The sequence below is a fragment of the Octodon degus genome, unplaced genomic scaffold, assembly GCF_000260255.1.
Source record: "Octodon degus isolate 3935 unplaced genomic scaffold, OctDeg1.0 scaffold00051, whole genome shotgun sequence".
NCBI classification, from domain to species: Eukaryota; Metazoa; Chordata; class Mammalia; order Rodentia; family Octodontidae; genus Octodon; species Octodon degus.
Window position 1 is genome coordinate 12,150,631 of NW_004524627.1, and position 8,166 is coordinate 12,158,796.

An 8,166-nucleotide genomic window follows, 5' to 3' on the forward strand; every position below is an offset into this window, starting at 1 on the left:
TGAGAAATTAAGAAGAGGAAAAGTAGATAAAATTGAAAACAGGAGATGCAAACAATTAAAGCATTAATTGCTTCTTTCCATAGCCCTGCAGAAATGCAGAGTACAGTCGCCCAAACCGTCCTGCTTATGTACATAGATATATCTCTTCCTGCCACTCCCTTTCCTGTCCTCCTCAACTCAGTAACTCTTTCCTTTTGAATAAATTCATTCCCTTTTCTTCGTATCTATTGTACTCTTCTAATTCCATTTTTCTCTTTCAGGATTCCACACTAAAGATACAATACAATGTTTGCACATGAGGATCTGAATTAATTCACTTAAGATATGTTCTCTAGTTGCATCCATTTACTGCGAAAAGATTCAAATTTATCCAGTTTAATACCTGAATAATACTCCATTATGTAAAAATACCACATCTTCATTGTTCTTAAGTTGATGAGCATCTAAGTTGCTTCCAGGATTTAGCTATGACAAATTGTGCGCTATAAACATGGGTGCACAGGCACTGGTTCTTCCACCCTAGAACCATGGCCCAGTTCATCCGAAACCTCGTGGAGAAGGCCCCGGCGCTAGTGACTGCTGCTGTGACTTACTCGAAGCCTCGATTGGCCACATTTTGGCATTATGCCAAGGTTGAGCTGGTTCCTCCAACCCCTGCTGAGATCCCTGCAGCTATTCAGAGCCTGAAAAAAATAGTCCGTAGTGCTCAAACTGGTAGCTTCAAACAGCTCACAATAAAGGAAGCTGTGCTGAATGGTTTGGTGGCCACTGAAGTGTGGATGTGGTTTTATATCGCAGAGATCATAGGCAAGCGTGGCATCATTGGCTATGATGTTTGAATGTCTAACGTCTGATTATATTGGATTTAGTATTTGAGAATTATCTGCTCTCCGAATAAAATGAGATGTGTCAACTGTAAAAAAACAAAACAAAAACAAAAACAAACAAAAAAAAAACATGGGTGCACATATATCTCTATGGCAGGAAGCTTTCAATTCTTCTGGAAAAATACCCAGAATGGCAGTAGCTGGCATGAATGGGATCTCCAATCCTAGCTTTTTAAGGAATCTCCACACTGATTTCCATAGTGGTTGTACCAGTCTGCATTCCCACCAACAGTGCAAGTGTTCCTTTCCCCCCACAGTCTTTTTTCTTTCCAGCATTTGTTACTTATTTATTTATGTTTTCCAGCGTTTGTTATTGACTGACTTGTTGACATTAGCCATTCTTTCTGGGGTGAGATGGAATCTCAGTGTTGTTTTACTTTGCATTTTATGAATGAGCAAGGATGTTGAACATTTTTTCATGTATTTACTTGTCATTTGTGTTTCTTCTCTGAGAAGTGTATATTCATCTCAGATGTCTATTTTTGGATTGGGTCTTTGAATGGGGGGCTAATTTTTAAAAATTATTTATTTATTAATTCTTATTTTTTTAAGTACAGACAATTTATTTGAAAGACAATTCCAGGAAACACAAGTAAAAAAAATAGTAAAGCAAAACAGAGGCAAAGAAAAGTTGATTTACTGAGCACATTCCCATTGTGGGCAAGTGAAGCTTAGTTCTACTGAATAACTATGGGAATCCATAGAAAATATACCTCCAGGCTGGGGAGATAGCTTAGGAGCATAAGCACCTGCCTGGCAAATGCAAGGTCCTGAATTCAATCCCTGGTATTCTGTTGCCCTCCAAAAAAAGAAAATATACCTCAGAGCTGTCCTAATTTTTTTTTTTTTGCATTTTTAAAAATTTTATCAGACAAGTTTTACTCAATGCAATACACCTAAAAGGAAATCATGATACAATGAGTTTTATATCAAGGCCTCAGAATTTCATACAAACATCAAGACCAAATTCTAAGGTATTTGTAGTGTGTCTCAAAAATTCCCCATTAACTTAAAAAAAGGAAACTTATGTGCCTTACAGGTTATTAGATGAAACTAGAATTAACATGCCAAGTATTTCTTTGAATTGTAGACACAGCTCCTATATTAAATTTTACAAAACAGCATGTCTTTCAACATGCATCTAAACAGTGTTCCATGTAATGTATAAGAGCAACATTTAACATAATTCAACTGCTTTAACCTAAATAACACTGCTTAAATACATCCTACAATATATAACTACTTTGAGAAAAGCTGAAAATTGTTTTGAAAAATTTTTAACAGTTACTCAGCCTACTCATCTTCGATGTTATATCCTGGATAACTTGTGTTCAAAAAATATTGAACCTTGAGTCTTTAAAACAATCCTAATTTCCAATGGTAGGAGTAAGCATAAATCACAAGATTGGATTGCAAAAACTGTTAAACCAAATGAAGATGTTTTTTTTCCTTTAAAAAAGTTGGCCAAGAGTCAGTGATCAGGATCAGTTACATTCTCCAGCCACCACTCATACTCATACTGGACGTTGCAGACATCCCTTCCATGCTGTTCACACCCACAGATGCATGGCTTCCACTTCTGTAGTAGCTGCTGTTCACTGCTCCTTGGCCATCTTTGGAATGTTTGATTGAAAATCACTGGAGTTTTCCTGTAAAACTTGGTCGTATCCACTCATGCTGCTCTGGCCACCATAGCCGCCTCCATATGCTCCACATCACTAGCCATCTGCGAAATGCAAATTAAAACAACATTGAGATATCATATCACCCCAGAAAGAATGGCTACAATAAGGAAATCACCCAACAACAAATGTTGGAGAGGCTGTGGGGAAAAAGGAACCCTTTTCCACTGTTGGTGGGAATGTAGACTGGTGCAACCGTTATGGAAATCAGTATGGAGACTCCTTAGAAAAGTTGGTCTGGAAATTCCCTTTAAACCAGCTATTCCTCTACTGGGAAGTTTCCCAGAGGATCTGAAAACATCATATCATAGGGATATGTGTGTGCCTATGTTTATAGCAGCACAATTTGTGATAGCCAAATCATGGAAACAACCAAGATGCCCATCACCTGAGGAATGGTTGAAAAAGATGTGGTATTTTTACACAATGGAGTATTACTCAGCTATTAAGAATGATAAACTCCAAGCTTTTATATTGAAGTGGATGCCACTTGAACATATACTCATAAGTGAAATAAACCAGACACACATGTGTAAAAATTCTTTATATGTTCCAAATATTTGTCAGAGGGACAGTCAGCTATAATTTTTTCCCAGTTTGTGTTTTTTTTTTTTTAACTCTGTTGTTGATTTGCTTTTTTTTTTGAGTGGGAAAGATACTTTCTTGGGGTGGACAGGAAACACGCATGAGTCCAGGATAAAACCGCTAACAGGAGCCGAGGCTGTGGCACCCTGCGTGGGGACACATGGGGCAGCATGGCTGGCCCCACCCCTACCACCAGCAGCGGGTGGACCCAGCTGGAGACACCAGACACCTGGGTCCTGGGCTGGGGACCTGGTGAGGGCTAGGGGTGGGGTTACTGAGGAAACATCTAAGACATCTCACTGCTGGGTCTGAGTCCCCTTTAACCGAGGCGTGACAAGTGTTACAGCACAAATAGAAACCCAAGGAAAATAAATACATCGGCTCTTATGAGGTTGGAAGTGGTGTGGAAGGGCGGGAGGGTGCAGCAGGGAGGGCGGGCGCTTACACACGGGGCGGGCTGCGGCCTAGGTGTCCTCGTGCATGTTGGGGGTGTCTGTCTGTGCCATCTTGCGGGGTGGCGCCGAGCTCTTTCCCTCCAGCTCCACCTGTTCCTGGTCCCTCTCCTTGGCAGCGTTCTTTTCGGCCCATTGCTTATGTAGGTAGCATAGAAGGATATTTGTCTTTTCCGTCACAATGATTGTTTTGACGGGTACTCCCCGGTGGGCAGGTAGACAGAGGGGCGTCAGTTCGAAGCCTTGCACACAAAGTCAGCATGGAATTGACTAAATTTGCTCTTGTTGTAGACAGGCAATCCTTTCAGAAAATCTGCCATCCTCTGTTCCCTGTGTCGCTGGCTGAGCGGCCGCCACCACAGCGGGCTTCTCGGCCACAGCCACACAGCAGCTTCCAGCCACAGCACAGCACACACTGATGGCTGTAGATTTGCTTTGAAATGAAGAAACTTCAAGAAGATGAGATCCTAGTTGTTGGTTCTTTGAAGTATTGCCCATTAAATTTGATTTATTTTTCCATTTTCTCAACTCCTCTTCAATCTCTTTTCTCAGAGTACCATAATTTTCACTATATAAGTACTTAACATCCTTTGTGTGATTGATTAACATCCTATTGTGAGAGGTGTGGTTTCCCTAATTTTTCTCTCTGTGTTCATTCCTTATGTATAAAAATGCTACTGATTTTTGGGTGTTGACTTGTATCTTGCTACATTGATGAATTTGGTGATTAAATCTATAAGATTCTTGGTGGAGTATTTGGGGTCCTCTATGTTGAGTATCATGTCATCTTTCAATCCTTATTCTTTTCATTTCTCTTTCTTGTCTAGTTACTCTGTTTCCAGAACTATGTTGAATAGGAGTGGAGACAGTGGACATCCTTGTCTTGGTCCTAGTTTTAAAATGCAGGCCTTCAGTTTTTTCCCATTTAGTATGATGTTGGCTGTTGGTTTTTCACACATGGCTTTTTATCAGGTTGAGCTATAGACCATCTACTCCAGTTCTCTGTAGGGTTTTTATCATGAATGTGTGTTGGACTTTGTCAAAAGCTTTTCCTGCATCTATTGAGATAATCTTTTGGGTTTTGTTCTTGGTTCTGTTGATGTGGTGTATTACATTTATGGATTTGCATATATTGAACCATCCCTGCATTCCTGGAATGAATTTCACTTGATCATGATGTATAATCTTCTTGCTTTGCTGCATCCTGTTTGCTAGTATTTTATTGAGGACTTCAGCATCTATATTCACTAGAGAGATTGGCCTGTATTTCTTTCTTTTGGCTGGATCTTTCTCTGGCTTTGGAATCAAAGTAATACTTGCTTCCAGGAATAAGTTTGGGAAAATTGCTACCCTTTCAATTTAATTGAAGAGTTTTTAAAAAGTTGTCATTAAATTTTCTCTAAATTTCTTGTTGAATTCTGATGTGAATCCATTGGGATGTGGGACTTTATTTGTCAGTAGGTTTTTTTTTTTTAAATCACATTTTCAATTTTGCTTCTTGTCATTGGGTTTTTCATAGTTTGTATATTTTCTTGACTAAGCTTTGCATTTCACATGTATCTAGGAAACTGTCCATTTCCTCTGGAGTGGATATTGGAAGTAGACATTGATGGTCTTCTGAATTTCTCTAGGGTCTGTAGTGATTTCTCCCTTTTCATTCTTTATTGCATGAATTTGGGTTTTTTCCTTTCTTTTTCTTTTTTTCTGATTAGTTTGGCTAGGGGTTTATCAATTTTATTTATTCTTTCAAAGAACCAACTCTTTGATTCATTTATTCTTTTCTTCATCTCCAATGCATTAATTTCTGTTGTGATCTTTATAATTTTCTACCTTCTTTTAGCTTTGACTTGACTTGATGTTCTTTTTCTAGGAGCTTGAAGTGTGGCCTAAGATCATTTATTTGGGCTTCTTCTGTTTTCCTAATGTGTGAATTTACCATTATAAATTTTCCTCTTAAGACAGCTTTCATTGCATTCCACAAATTTTGGTAAGTTGTGTCTGCATTTTTGTCTGATTATAAATATTTTTTAATTTCTCCTTAAATTTTATCTGTGACCCACTGTTTATTTAGGAGGTTGTGGTTTTTTTTAAGCATTTTTTATTTTTATTTTTTTCTTGCAATTTATTCTTTATTACAAATGAAGTCATTCTTCTGGTTAATTGTGCTAGATATAAGATGCTGTAATGCGCTTCTCAGATTTACGATACAATACAGTCTTTCAAATCACTTGATTGATTTTATCATGAGTTGAGTCACAAGTTTACAGGTAGGATTTGGATAATTCATTTAGACACTAAAAAGTGGAAAATTCTCACAGTCAAATAATTTTCTTACCAAACTGTGTTCATTTCCTTCTTTATGTACTTGCCCTATGGTATAAACTCTCCAAACAATAAGTAATATAATAGATATGGTTGTTTTTTAATTTACATGTATTTATGGTGGTTTTGTATTTTCTTGTCAATAATTTCCAGTTTTAATGCACTGTGATCAGATAGTATGCATGGGATAATTTCAGTTCCTTTGCATTTACTTAAGAGTGTTCTGTGTGCTAGTATTTGGTCTGTTTTAGAGAATGTCTTGTGTGCAGCTGAGAAGAATGTGTTTCTGTTGTTGCTGGGTAAAACACTATAAAGATCTACCAAGTCAATTTCTTCACAAGTTTGATTTAAGTCTGTCATTTATTTGCTGATATTTTGCCCAGTTGATCTGCTATTATTTTTTTGTTTTTTGTTTTGCTTGGTACTGGGGATAGAACTCAGGACCTTGTGTTTGCCAGGCAGGCGCATAAGCCACTGAGCTACTTCCCCAGCTAGTTGATCTATTTTTTGTGACAGTGCCATGTTACAGTCTCACATTATTGTGTTATTGCTTATTTGATTTTTAATGCCTATTCAAATTTGTCTTATGTAGGAGGATGCTCATACATTAGGTGCATATATATTTATAATTGTTATGTCTTCCTCTTGTTTTTCATTAACAAGTATGTAGTGACCTGTATTTGTTTGGATTTTTTTTTTTTTTTGGTGGAACTGGGGATTGAATTCAGACCCTTGCACTTGCCAGGGAAGCATTTATTCCACTGAGCCATCTCCCTGGCCCCTGGATGATTTTTTGTTTTAAGTTGATATTGTCAGCAATCAGAATAGCTACCTTTTTTTTTCTGATTTCCTTTGTCATGGAAGATTGTTTTCCATCCTTTCACTCTTTTTTTTTTTCCCGGTATTGAACTTGGGACCTTGTGCTTATCCCACAAGGTGCTTATCCCATTGAGCTATATTCCTGGCCATCCTTTGACTTTTAATCTATGAATTTCCTTTTGAGTTAAATGTGTTTCTTATATGCAGCATATTGTTGGATTTTGTTTCTGAATCTACTCTGTTAATCTGTTTCTTTTGATTGGTGAATTGAGGCTATTTATATTGATGATTATGACTAATACATATTGGTTTATTCATCCAGCAGAAAAGTGTAGAAATGAGGTATGAAAAGTGAAGCCATGTTAATATGCAGAGCTGTGGAAGGCTCAAGTCAACAGATTCAGACATTGCCAGTCCTGTGGATAACCCACTACTATTGTGGACTACTGGACTATGTTGGAATATTTTGCTGAATTCATGCACCTACAATATTTGGACAGCAATGGAATAACCATCTATACCAAAACTAAACATAAAAAGGAGATATAAATGAAGGACAATTTTGTATCTGTATATAGAAAATTGTTAGGACAGATATATATCAACTTTCTCTTAATTCAATAAGAAGAAAGATTTTTACTAATAGTGTTTGGACAGGATATCATGTCGGCATCTTGAGCTATAAACATCTACTATAAAGACAATAATATGCAATGTATTAATTGTTGTAACTCTCCTACTAACCTGTTTTGATACTGCCTCATTGCAATTTTTTTCTCAATAAGATTCATTAAAAAAAGTTGGTTGTGACAATAAATATTGTTTAAACTAATGAAGCACCATCTGGTAGCAAGTCTTAAAAACTGAGAGACAGTAGAGTCCAAGGTCTGCTATGCGCCATCAAACAACAACCATGGCCGTGGAGAAGATTCCTGGGCACACTAATCTCCTACAAACATGGATTTTGCATTTACAGTGACCATCACTGACCATGAACTGGCCCAGGTCAGGAGGACCATAATCCAGAACATACAGCATTGCCCTCAGAAAGCTGACAGAAGAGTGTGATATCACTCTCCTGTGATACTGCCAGTGATATGTGGACAGTGTTGCAGTCAGTGCCCCAGGGCCATAGCAGTTTTACTGAAATATATTTGTTTGTGGCCACTCAGTTAATAATAATGATTCTGTCTCTCAGAACCATAGAAACAAAACTCCTATGCTTCTGGAGAGAGAATTATGTTTGCATGTCCTTGTGGCTGAGCTAGATAGAAATATTATAGGCAGTCAGATGGAACTAGGTGCTTGAATGAGATAATATGGAAGACAAGATGACCTTGCAACTTTGGGAGAGACAGACATTCCTGCTGTGGGCCAGACCTCAAGACAGAAGACTGAACAAATGCAGCCACGTGCCTC

At 37.8% G+C, this 8,166-nt stretch overlaps 2 pseudogenes across 1 annotated transcript; one reads left to right on the forward strand and one right to left on the reverse strand.

Annotated features, from left to right (window-relative positions):
* The first annotated feature begins 506 nt into the window (after window positions 1-506).
* LOC101574000 lies at window positions 507-917 on the forward strand (annotated as a pseudogene). Its single transcript, XR_001117136.2, has one exon. The product of XR_001117136.2 is annotated as an ATP synthase subunit g, mitochondrial pseudogene (transcript).
* A 2,701-nt stretch (window positions 918-3,618) lies between these two features.
* Window positions 3,619-3,926, reverse strand: LOC101574374 (annotated as a pseudogene).
* Window positions 3,927-8,166: the final 4,240 nt, after the last annotated feature.